This window comes from Molossus molossus, unplaced genomic scaffold (genome assembly GCF_014108415.1).
Source record: "Molossus molossus isolate mMolMol1 unplaced genomic scaffold, mMolMol1.p scaffold_m16_p_5, whole genome shotgun sequence".
NCBI classification, from domain to species: Eukaryota; Metazoa; Chordata; class Mammalia; order Chiroptera; family Molossidae; genus Molossus; species Molossus molossus.
The window spans coordinates 85,795,941-85,808,500 of NW_023425388.1; positions in this window are offsets into that span (position 1 = coordinate 85,795,941).

The following is a 12,560-nucleotide window of genomic DNA, read 5'->3' on the forward strand; positions in this document are numbered from 1 at the left end:
GGTTCATCCTCTTTGGGACTCTTTGCACTTCTTGAACTTGTATGTCTTTTTCTTTCACCAGTTTAGGGAAATTTTCATTCATTATTACCTCAAATAGGTTCTTGATCCCTTGCTCTCTCTTTTTCCTTCTGATTCCCCTATGATGTAGATATTACTTCATGTTGTCCCAAATGATCCTCATTTTTAAAAATTTTATTTTCATTTTGCTTGTCTGATTGAGTGTTTTATGCTACTTTGTCTTCCAGATCACTGATTCAATCCTCTGCTTCATCCAACCTACTGTTTATTCCTTCTAGTGTATTCTTAATTTCTGACTGGTTTTTTTTTATGGTTTCTATGTCTTTTTTAATGCTTGTTATCTCTTTGTTGAAATTTTCATTAAGTTCCTTGAGTATCCTTATAACCATTTTTTTGAACTGTATATCTGGTTAATTGCTTGCCTCCATTTCATTTAGCTCTTTTTTTTGAGAGTTCTCCTGTTTTTTTTTTGTTTTTTTTTTTTTTCATTTGTATCCCCATTTTGGCTGCCTCTTTGTGTTTGTTTCTATGTATTCGGTAGATCTGTTATGACTCCCAGGCTTGGTAGGGTGACCTTATGTAGTGAGTGTCCTAAGAGACCTAGTGGTACAGTCTCTTTGATCACCTGATCTGGGTGCTCCAGGAATGTCCCTTGTTTGGCTTATGTGGGCCCTCTTGTTGTAATTGAGTCTCAATTGCTATTGGCCTGGTCATGTATGGGGTAGACAGACTATCAAGCTGGCTGAATGTGGGGATCAAGCCTGACCACAGTGTATGAGCTACTGTGCAGGTGCTGACCACATGAAGTAGAATTTGCCTCAGCAGGGTCTGGTGCTTGCCAAGATCTACCTTTGGATATACCTCTTGTGAAGCTAACTGAATCCCTCTCTGTTGTTGTCTGAAGCTGTGTTAGTTCTGGGGCCTTTGTGGAGGACTTTTGTGAAGGCCAGTGTCAGATGTTGCTTCTGACTGGCCCTGGGCAACTTTTTTGGAACTACAAGGTGATCCATAGTTTGTGGCTACCTCTGCTGGGCCTGCATTTGTACAGAAAGGATTAAGTTGAGCACCTGGGCTGGCTTTTACCAGCACCGGGTGTAATGGAAGGTCAGCAAAAGTCCCAAGACACCCCAAGATCTGCCTCTGCCTGCTTCTACCTGCTGGTTGACTGATAGGCTCAGTCACTGAAAGAGCCTCTGATGGCATTTGGGATGTATGAGGTAGGTTCTCAGTGAGTCACCAGGCAGGGGTAAGTGGTGTTCACCAGATTGATACAGGTTCAAACTCAGTGCCAATGCTGGGTCTGAGGCCACTCAGCAAATGATCCAGGGTATACCAAGTCTAGCTGCCACTCACCAGGTGCTTTTCGACTTTTGTGTTGGGGTGAGGTCTCAGAGTTTTCAGGGCGAGGCCAGCAGAGTTTATCAGGCCCAAACAAACCAATATTTGACTGTGTATTTCAATACATAGTTATTCTCTCGTATTGTTCAACATAACCCTTGTTACCAAAAAGGCTGACTTGTTCTCTGTTCCCCAGAACATGTTTATTTTAATTTCAGTTTCAATGTGGAATAAATCATCCTCTCTTACATCCTCCTCACAGCTTAACTCTGAAGATTCTTGAAGGCTCAGTTCAAAATTTCTTTTCTACTGCTTCAAACCACTCTGTTCTCTCTATAAATTCCTGTAGCACAGAATCCAGAGTAGCACCGGAGCATATGATGTTCGTCCTCTAATTATCTATACATAAGCTCTTCCTTTTTACTGTAATTCCCCAAAGACAACCATACTTCTTTTGTCTCTATTATAGCACCCAAGGAATCCTTCTCAACCTGCAGCAATGAAAAGTGAGCTACAAGAACAGAAAAAAGAGACAAAGTCAAAGAAAAAGATTGTCTGTAGATGAGGATGCTGAGACTAGAGAGTTAGTTAGTACTTGTCCAAGATCATGCAGCCAATTAGTGGCCAATCCGTGATGGGATATCTTTTCTTACAACAGACATGAGGGTCCTTTCCATTTCAGAGGTTATACTATTGCATAGTGAATGGTTCAGTTCCTTCTTAAATGGACCTGCCTTATTCTAAATACCACTTGTCCTCCACCCCTGATCCCCACATAAGTGTCTCATTGAGAGAAAGAGACTTTGACTTCTGTTTGAACACTCTGGTGATTTAATTTTGGTGAAAAACTGTCTTGGTCAGTTTGGCTGCTATAATGGAATACTACAGAGTGGGTGGCCTAAACAACAAACATTTATTTCTAATAGTTCTGGAGTCTGGAAAGTCCAAGATCAAGGCACCAGCAGATCTGTTGTCTGGTAAAGGCCTGTTTCCTGGTTTGCAGGTAGCTGCCTCCTTATATACTCACGTGGTGGAGAGACAGACTCTCTCTCCAGTCTCTTTCTCATAAGATCATTAATTCCCCTGTGAGGGCTCCACACTGATAATCTAATTGCTTCTCAAAAGCCTTGCCTTCAAATCTCATCACAGTGGGGATTAGAGGTTCAACATAAGAATTTTGAGGGGACACAAACAGCCCATAACAGAGATACAAGAGAAGGATCATCAGGACAGAGATGATCACGTCACACCATTCTTCCTAGCACATAATATCTTTTCTACTCTCTGAATCCCAAGAAATATGTCTGAACTTATTTCACATCTGATTGCCTACATCATGGATGAATGCCTGAGTACCACAGATGCTGTGTAATTGACTTAACTGCAGGAAAAATCAACAGCAATGATGCTACCCTCTAGTGGCAAAGCATGGAAACAAAACTCATAAATCAAAGAACCGGGTTCCTACTCTAAAGGAAGCATCTGTAACCCAAGCAACAAGTCAGACCGCAAACAACGTTAGAAGTAGAGCTTGGGTTTTTGTTTTTTTTTTTTAAATCTTAGATTCTAATTTATTAGTGCTATAACTCATTGTTATGGGTTGAAGTGTGCTCCACCCCTACATTCATATGTTGAAGTCCTAATCTCCAATAGCTCAGAATGTGACCTTATTTGAAAATAGAGTGGTTGTAAATATCATTAGTCTAATTAAGAGGAGGTCATACTCAACTAGGGTGGGCCCAAATGCAATATGGCTGGTGTCCTTATAAAAAGAGGAAATCTGGACACTGACACACACAGGTAGAATGCCGTGTGAATATGAAGCACAGGTCAGGGTGCTGCGTCTACTAGTCAAGGACTGCTAAAGATGCCAGCAAACCATCAGAAGCTAAGTGAGAGGGCTGGAGCAGCGTTTTCTCGGCACCCTCAGAGGAAGCATGGCCCCACCGATAACTTGATCTTAGACTTCTAGTTTCCAGAACTGTAAGACATTACATTCCTATCATTTAAGCTAGTTTGTGGTACTTTGTTATAGCAGTTATAGAAAACTAAATACATCTATTATTTTAACATTAGTTTAAAGCTTAATATTGTAGACTTCAAAATAAGTCATGTGTATGAGCTGAAGTTACTATGGCAAATGCAAGGCATGAAGACAGCATATCTCCCAAGTTTTATTACCAGCCATAAAGTGTATTATCATCACCTGTGGAAAGCTTGGCTTGGTTATACATTTATGCTGTTTTATGGCCTCACCCAGGTTGACAATTTCCTTAATTGATAATTCCAACATTCCTTATGTAGACACTTGTAGAGTAAATCATTTATCAACTAGTGACTTCTGCATGTTATCTTTGGTGTACTCTAACATTTTATAAACCTGCTCTCTAACTAAGTCTCAAAATCCTTGAGTATCATACACTATTATTAAGCTTTATTGGGATTATGAGCCTTATCTGGAAAATCCATGGTGCATGTTGCAAAATGGTCACTGTATTAGTCAGGGTCCTCCAGAAACAGAACCAATGGGATAGATAGATAGAGATGTATTTTAAAGAATTGGCTCATTGTGGAAGTTGGCAAGTCTAAAATCTTCAGGGTAAACTCTTGAACTCTTAAGAAGGCAGGCTGAAAGAGTTGATGCTGCAGCTGGAGTCCGGAGGCAGTCTGCTGGGAAAATTCTACCTTCTTCTCTTTTCTTTTAAGGTCTTCCACTGCTTGGGTGAGGGTAATCTGCTTTACTCAAACTCTACAGATTTGACTATTCACCTCATTAAAAAAACACCTTCACAGAAACATTTAGAATAATGTTTGACCAATAACTAGGTACCATGGCCTAGGGTTAATATAGGATTACATTAATACGAGTTTAGCATTTTCTACAGGTACATATTTCAGTTTCATAGGAAATGAACTTCTGCTGGTGTTGAGTCACTTTTCACAAATACATGCTAATTTTCCCTCCCTGAAGCAATAAGCTCTGGAGATCCTATCTGGAATACCTGGTTCTGGGGAGCATAGGGGACACCTGGAGAAAAAAGTGTGAAGGCACAAGAAAAGGTTAGTAACCTGGTTAAGAAAAGCTTTTTTTGATACCTTTCTCCCTGCCCTTTATTGACGACCAGGTAGAAAAAAAGGATGGTAGGGTTGTACATATATACAAACAGGTGAATTTAAGGGTTTCTGAATTTTCAATAATGAAGGAGTAGCAAATGCTGCTGGGAGGTTTTCCAGTGGAGGAACCCAGAGCCTTATTTCTAAGGTATAACAGGTAGGGAAGTTGAGATTGGCCTTTGTCATCAATGTCATGGGAAGGAAGGTAAGTAGGTTTCTGTGTACTTAACTCTCTCCTAGGGTCACAGTCCAGATGGTAGGGAAATACAGGCATATCTAGAAGATACTGTGGGCCATTCCAGATGATTGTTTTAAAGTCAATAAAGCAAGTTGTAATCTTTTTTTCTGGGAGAGGGTCTTGCCTTCAGTTTATTAAAAAGTGCAGCATCCATGAAGTGCTATCAAGTGAAGTGCTATAGAACAAAGGTGTGCTGTAAAAGTTATTTCAGAACTTCTTAACACTTCTGGTATAAACCCATGAAAAATCTAGTTAAATAAATAAATAAGGTAAATCAAAGAATAGCAGTTTCAAAGATGACAAAAACATAGTCTTCTTATGAATTTTAACAAAGTTATCTGAATATCTGGCAATCTTTAAAGCCATGAGATTTTCCATACACATTAACAAAGGAATGTCCTATTATACAAAAAAGCTATTTAATCTCTTGCTATTTGCTGGTTTACTGCAAACTTGATTCACTCCCTTTGGGAGAATTACCCTAAACAGTGGTTACCAAACTTCAGCGGGCATCAAGTTGGAGGACTAGTTTAAACATAGATTGCTGGGCCCCACCTCCGGAGTTTCAGATTCAATAGATTCCCTATGTTATTTAATGGATGATAATCTGAAGAATTATTTATTTTGATGCTCAAATTGTCCTTTATTTGGTAATGGGAGGTCACTTTGTGCTAGATTCTGTGTCCATTTGATGTGTATGCATCATTCTTTGAATCCCTTAAAGTATTCTAGACTCATCTTGACTTTCTCCTGCCCTAATCTTAGAATTAGCCATTTTCCCAGGGAGCTATGTTCTTTTTGGTGGAAAATTATTTTTAGAAATCAAACTCTGGGTTTTAGGTGTGCTCATTGCTAATGGATTGTCACTGTTGCCAGACCTTATGAATGACCAGAGCTAGAGAATATAGTATATAAGTTTGTGATACATATCATAAATGTGAACATATATAACTTTTTGGTGTATTATCACACTTTTGCATCTGTGTTTACTTCTATATTGTTTATATACAGGATGGGGCAAAGGATGTTTACTGCTGTAAGTACATGAAACACAGTTTATTCTTGTATTATCATTTATTAATTGTTGTATTATGTTCCATGTGAATAACTGTAAACCTACTTTTACCCCACCCTCAAAAATATATTTATTGCATTTATATGAAAATGTATATATTATGTCTATATATTGAAAACCATAAGTTGTATTTAAGCATACATCCCATTTCAATCCAATACTACAGTTTTTTTGTTTTTTTTTAAGGCACATTGGAAATTATTTAGTTCAAGTATTAGAAATAAGAAGTAAGATCGCACTCCTTCTTTGGAAATACTCATCTTTATTGTAGCCATAAGTTTTCCTCATTTGAGTAAGAAGGTCTTCCCTTCATAAGTAACTGCATGTAAAACTTTTCTTTCTTCATATTCCTGATTAATTGTTTTCAAATTCTTATGGAATTCAAGTCCTCCTCTTCCTTTCCATATTTGCAACCCCCCTCTCCTATAGAACTTGGCTCCAATTATTTTTATGTTTACCTGTTTGATTGATTGAAATGTAAACAATCTCTGATCTTCACCCCTCACTCCAGAGGGTTGACAGCCTTCTCTCCCTGCTTTCGGTCTGACTCCCTATTTTAGATTGCCACCCCATGTGGCTACCCTCCTCACTAGCCATGGCTCTGACTTCCCACACCCTCCATCCCAGCCATGCTCCTGTCTGTCCACCTGACCCCTCTTGGTCTCTGAAGGAATGCCTTTCCTCTCCCTGCTCTGGCTTTGACTTCCCACAATGAACACCCTTCTTATCTATTGGTCTGACACCCCATGCCAGGCTGCCACTCTCCATCACATGATGGATGTCTTATTCACCCTGCTTGGGGTTTGACATCTCATGCTGGGTTCTCCCCTTACACTTTGCCCTCCCCCTTATAAATCCCCTTCTTAACCCGTTGTGCTCTAACATCTGCCCTGGGCCGGTGCTTCTCTCTATCCCACCACAGACACTTACCTTGTTTGTTTTTTTAACTCATCTTTACTGTTAAATGTATTACAGATGTACCCCTTCCCTTCCCCCCCAATTGATCCCCCTCCTCCCCATCTTGCCCCCCTCCTGCCTTCTCCACACTGTTTTTGGTGTCCATTGGTTATGCATATATGCATAGAAATTCTTTGGTTTATCTCTTCCTGCCCTCCCCCCGCCCCGATTCCCTTTGAGGTTCATCAGTATAACAACCAATTTGTACTTAATTCCTTCATCTTTTTCATCCATCCCCCCAGCCCCGGCCCATGCTGGGATTGGAGGTGCCCAGGAAAAGCCAAGATTTTAACCAAGGCTGGTTGCTTTTAGTGCCAGGCCTGCGGCCATTTAACGAGAGGTATGGGGCTTGCAGAGACCAGATGCTGCTTGTTTGAGAGATTTTAGGAAACTCTGAAGCAGAATCCAAGACAGGCCAATCCTATGGTAAAGCCTTTGGAAACAGCTTGGGTGGGCCTGAAAGTTGCCTTGGGCGGGGCCTCAAGGAATCTCCAGGGCAGGGAAAACAGTGTGAGCCAGGTAGCTGGAGTCCCAGATATGGCAGCTCTCTACCTGCCCTGTGGGAGAAGAGCTTACCAAAGGAATAATGGCCTTCACTAGCATATATGTCCAGGAGAAAGCTGCCCCTCCAACCCTCGTCCGGAGGCCAGACAGCTCAGTTCTTCACTGTTCTCTGGTGCTCCCCAAGTTGCCTCCCCCTGAGCTTAGAAGGAGTGAGTCAGAGTAAGTTGGAGAGCCCTTTAAGAGGAACTGCCTGAGGGTCCAGCAGCTGCAGCCTCCCTGAGCCTCAGTTCCTGCTGGTTTTTCCAGCCAGAAGTGATGGAGACTTCTCTTCCTGGCACTGGAACCCTGAGCTGGGAGCCTGGTGTGGGACGGGGACCCCTCACTCCTCAGGTAGGACCTTCCCAGCTGAGATGTCTCCCCTCCTGATTTTTATCCACCACACATTGGTGTGGGGCCAGCCTGTCCATGACTCCACCCCTCCTACCAGTCTCGATGTGACTGTTTCTTTAATTTTGTAGTTGTAGGATTTCCATTCAGCTTGATTTCAGGCAGTTCCGAATAATGGTTGTGTTGTAGTTTGGTTGTAATTCTGATATGGTTGTGGGAGGAGGCGATACTGCGTTTACCTATGCTGCCAGCTTGACCGGAAGTCTTCCTTACCTTGTTCTTCCCTGGCTAATAACATGAGGACTACAATTTCAGGAACAGAACACCTTAAGTGCGTTGTTTGAAATATGAAGAAGCAGAGGTTCAGATGCCTGTATAGCTTGTCCAGGGTCACAGGACAAACTAGAGACAATTTCACTACATGTCCAGGTCTCCCTGAGTGTAAGTTGTGTGAGAACAGGGATCTTGCCTCTATTTCACTATTTCATTCTCAGCACCTAACACAAAGTCTGCAGTGAGTAGAGTGAATGAATATATGAATCAGTCACTCTAGATTTTTTTCCTTTTCTTCATTGTCATACTGGCATATGTATCTAAAAATAAATAATTTATATATTTGTCTATAACCAATAGAAATTCTACCTCTGTATAAATGTCAACATCTAAGTTTCTGTGCCTAGGGATTTCTTCCATTTCATGAATTTGTAAAGTTTCAGATAGCTTGGTATATAGATACAGACATAAAAGCATTAAGAAGCTATGGTTACTGTGGCATTCCAGGGTTCTAGAACTTCCATCAAGTGTAGCAGAGAGGTCTGAGCACCATCAAAATCAGTTTTTCATCACTAGACTCTAAGCCCTTCAAAGTATTTGGACTCCTGCAAGAGAAAGGCACCATCGCCATATGGCAAACATGGGCCCTCTGGAGCAATTCCTGTAGTTATGCGATTCACCCAAGAGTGTTCTGCGGATTGTTCCTGACAGTGTTCCCACAGCATATTCCTAAGAATGCTAGCTCTGAGAGATTATGCTCAAGAAGACAGTTCTGTGGTTAAATAATACTGAGAACCTGACAAATCACAATGTATACGAACATATTAAAGGCTCTGAAAAATCAGTTGAAGTTACCTTTATGTAACCTGGTGTCGCCCAAATTACCTTAACATCAGAGCTCTATATGGAGTAATACATGCCCAACTCTCCCTTCTTTATTCATGCCATGGGCAAAAATCCCTGTTATATGGGGTTATCGTACAGAATAGGTGAGATAAAGATATGTAAAGTTTGTAGCAAAGTGCTTGGTATTTTTTTTTCTTACATTTATTACTTATTGAAAATGTTTGTTGGGAGAAGATGGTGGCAGGCAAAACTGGAGGGAGGGTGACTGTGTGAGAGAGTGAGCTAGTGTGTGAGAGAGTGTGAGTGCCAGTCTCAGAAGCCGCAGACAGCCCAGAGCCCAGCACCATCCCCCACAGTAGCAGCACAATCAGAGTCGAGATATACCCCTAGCAACAGAGACTGGGGAGCAGACACCCATCCCCAGGCAACATAAGCACAGACCAGCAGCTGAGACCCATCCCCAAAAACTATAGCAAAAGCTGAGCAGAAGTTGAGCCCAGTGGGGCAGCAGCACTCCCCAGCCGCCAGCTGCAGGACCTGGGGCTCCGCAGAGGCCTGTGCGGTCCAGCAGGGACTGTACAATTCAGTTACCCGCGAGACCTACAGGGTACTGAAACACAAGAGAGGCCTGTGTGATCCAGCAGGGACTGTGAAATCTAGTTACCCTTGGGACCTGCGGGGTGCTGAAGCACCTGAGAAGCCTGTGCGATCCAGCAGCCCATAATATAGGCATAGAGCCGGGTCCCCAAAGGGACTGTGAAATCCAGTTACCCATGGGACCTGCAGGGTGCTGGGACACCAGAAAGGCCTATGTGATCCAACTGCACACAAGATAGGCTTAGAGGATGTGAAAATGGAGGCGGAGTGAATAGAAGCTATGCAGAGGATCTCCCAGGACCAGATGGAACTTACAACTAAAATAAAGACAAATCCTTGAAAAAAAGCAACAGAAAAGCAACAAGACAGGACCATATAACCAGAGACACTGGTAGGATCTGTGAAGGCACGAGAGGGTGCTGGGCTGAAAGCCCACAGACAGCAGCAGTCAGCTGTGAGCAGTGCCCTTGGGGAATAAAGACCAAGCCCATTCCACAGTGCAGAGAGCCAGGACAGAGCTATAAAATAGCCACAGCTACTCACCAGGTGGCTACAGCAGAGGGAGGGCAGACTGGGCTGGAACTCTGTGGGGACACCTGGGATTTGGAGGGCACTCAAAGTTTTTGCTCAGTTATGGCCACAAAGGATGGTGGCCAGTGTGCTCCTGCCCCAAGCTGTGGGGAAAAACAGCAGCTCCCCCCCTCCTGGAGATTCAGCCTTAACCAGGTGAGGCAAAGAAATGCAAATTGAGGCTCATTAATAACCAGCGTCTATCCCACCCTCTGGAAATCCTATTATACAGAACACCAGGGCTACATGCCAAGGCACTGAGTAGCTGACACTACTAGCCACCAGGAAAAGCTAGAGGATAACTAAACCTTTCCTGGGCTTGGAAATCTACCCAGAAATGTAAGACTTGACAGTGGGTGTAGGCCCACCCAGGTTCACCCGAACCCAGTGGAGGGAGCCACAAAGAGCAGAACACCAACACGCACAGGAAAAATTTGGCAGGCTCCAAAGTCCACTGAGATAGCCAAAATGGTGAAACAAAGAAACAAATATCAAATGAAAGAACAAGAGAACTCTATTGAAGATGAGATCAATGAAATGCAGCTAAGCAAATTATCAGAGGCAGAGTTCAGAGCCATGATCTTGAGGAATCTCAACAGCATGAGTAAGGATATCAGCACCATGAGTAAAGATATAGAAACATTGAAAACCAACCAAGTGGAAATGAAGAATGACATAGCAGGAATTAAGAACACATTGGAAGGACTAATCAGCAGAGTGGAAGAAACTGAGGACCGGATCAGTGAATTAGAAGACAGGGTAGAAAAAAATCAACCAATCAGAAAATCGAAAGGAAAAAACAATTAAAAAACAGGAAGACAGCTTAAGAGAACTGTGGGACAACTGGAAACATAATAACATTCACATCATAAGAGTCCCTGAAGAGGAAGAAAATGGGCAAGGGTTATAGAATATATCTGAAGAAATAGTGACAGAAAACTTTCCTAACTTTGTGAAGGAAGAAGGCATTCAAGTTCAAGAAGCACAGAGAGCCCCAAGTAAGAAGAACCCAAACAGGCCCACACCAAGACACATAGTAATCAAAGTGCCAAAAATTAAAGACAAAAAGAGAATCCTAAAGGCAGCAAGAGATAAGCAACAGGTTACCCACAAAGGAAACCCCAGAAGGATCTCAGCTGACTTCTCACAAGAAACACTACAGGCCAGAAGGGAATGGCATGAAGTAATCAAGGTCATGAAAAACAAGGATCTGAATCCAAGACTACTCTATCCAGCAAGGCTATCATTCAAAATAGAAGGTCAAATAAAGAGCTTTCCAGACAAAAAAGGCGAAGGGAATATATTAACACCAAACCAGCACTGGAAGATATGCTAAAAGGACTGCTGTAATTAGTAGACAAAATAGGAAGAAAAATAGAACCACACTAAACAAAAATAGCAATAAATAAGTACATATCAATTATCACCTTAAATGTGAATGGTTTGAATGCTCTGATAAAAAGACATAGAATAGCCCTGGCCGGTTTGGCTCAGCGGTTGGAGCGTCGGCCTGGGGTCCGGAGAGACCCGGGTTCGGTTCCCGCTGGGGGCATGTACTTCGGTTGCAGTTTGTCCCCGGCCCTGGTTGGTCGTGCGGGTGGCAGCCACTCGATGTGTCCCTTCACGTCGATGTTTCTGTTTCTCTCTCCCTTCCTCTCTCTCCCTCCCACTCTATCTGTACAAAAAAAAAATGGAAAAATATCCTCGGGTGAGGATAAAAAAAAAAAAAAGACAGAGTAGCTGACTGAATAAGAAAGCATGACTCACATATATGCTGTTTACAAGAAACCCACCTCACAACAAAAGACTCACATAGGTTGAAAGTGAAGAGATGGAAAAAAAATCCTCAAGCAAATGGAAAGCCAAAAAAAGCTGGGGTAGCAATACTTATATCTGATAAAGTAGATTTCAAAATGAAGGCCATAACTAGAGACAAAGAAGGCCACTACATAATATTGAAAGGATCTATCCAACAGGAAGATATAATCTTGGTACACATATATGCACCCAACATAGGAGCACCGAATTATATTAAAAATCTTCTGGAGGACTTTAAAGGAGAAATCAATAGCAATACAATCATAGCAGGGGACTTCAACACCCTGCTGACAACACTGGATAGATCCTCTAGACAAAAAATTAGCAAGGAAACAGAGACTCTAAATGAAGCACTAGACCAAATGGATTTCATAGATATCTACAGAGAATTACACCCCAAAACTACAGAATTCACATTCTTCTCAAGTGCACATGGGACATTCTCAAAGATAGACCACATGTTAGGGCACAAACTAAGTCTCTACAAGTTCAAGAAGATTGAAATCATATCAAGCATCTTCTTAGATCACAATGGCATAAAACCAGAAATCAATTGCAACAAGAACATGCAAAGACATTTGAACACATGGAGGCTAAATGGCATATTATTAAACAATGAATGGGTCACTAAAGAGATCAAGGAAGAAATTAAAAACTTCCTGGAAACCAATGAAAATGAACACACAACAACACAAAATCTATGGGATGCAGCAAAGAGAGTTCTGAGAGGGAAGTTTATAGCACTACAGGCCTACCTCAAGAAACAAGAAAAATCTCTAATAGACTATCTAACCTCACAACTTAAAGAACTAGAAAGTAAACAAA